The following is an 873-nucleotide window of genomic DNA, read 5'->3' as shown; positions in this document are numbered from 1 at the left end:
AATAGACTTAGCGACGAAATAAAAAATAAGCATAGTGGTGAAATAAATCGTATAGTATGTTAGAGAGTGATAAAGACTGGGCTAGAACAGAGCAGCACTGAGGGTGGGGAGAGGTCCAGGAGGCCTCACGAAGGAGACCTGTGCTTATTACAGACAGGACACCTGCTAAGCCCCCTCTTCCCAACAGCCACATTAAATAAGTATTCTTACCCACATTTTATAGAGGCAGGATCTGAGACTTAAATAAATTTAAACAATATGCCCAATATAGCTAGCAAGTGTCAGGCCAGTACGGAAATCTGTGCTCTTTTTTTTTTTTTTTTTTTTTTTTTTTTAACAATATGGAACGCTTCACGAATTTGCGTGTCATCCTTGCGCAGGGGCCATGCTAATCTTCTCTGTATCGTTCCAATTTTAGTATATGTGCTGCCGAAGCAAGCACGAAATCTGTGCTCTTAACCACAGCTAGAGACTGATATTTAGGAGAGGAGTAGGTGTAAGAAATGGTCACACGGCCTCCTAGAAGTTAAAATCACAGTAACTGTAAGGAAAATATTAACCTTAATGCCCATAGACGTTCTGGAACAGAAATCCATGGAGGGAGCAAATGCAAAAGCAGCCGAGCAGCGATTCGCAGTGAGCTGCTGTGTGATCGCTTGTTCAGCACGTTGCTACCCTGTTGAAACTTCGGTGGGGAAGGGGTTTGTGTCTGACAGCCACCACTTCACCCCCACCCCACCTCCATCACTGTCTGGCACATAATACATATTTGTTAAACAAATGTAACACTGAAAATGAGTTTGAAAATCTACAGCACATGTCAGTGTATTAAAGACTCCCTGAATACCAACAGCAAACAAGTTGATTCAACTT

At 42.3% G+C, this 873-nt stretch overlaps 1 non-coding gene across 1 annotated transcript; it reads right to left on the bottom strand.

Annotated features, from left to right (window-relative positions):
- Positions 1-335: 335 nt before the first annotated feature.
- Positions 336-442, bottom strand: LOC111724225. The gene has a single exon (XR_002772556.1). It is a non-coding gene; the product is annotated as a U6 spliceosomal RNA (small nuclear RNA).
- Positions 443-873: the final 431 nt, after the last annotated feature.

This window comes from Otolemur garnettii, unplaced genomic scaffold (genome assembly GCF_000181295.1).
Source record: "Otolemur garnettii isolate 467f Iridium unplaced genomic scaffold, OtoGar3 scaffold00020, whole genome shotgun sequence".
NCBI classification, from domain to species: Eukaryota; Metazoa; Chordata; class Mammalia; order Primates; family Galagidae; genus Otolemur; species Otolemur garnettii.
Note: the sequence above shows the minus strand (reverse complement) of the source record. Positions and strands in the feature narration are given on the sequence as shown.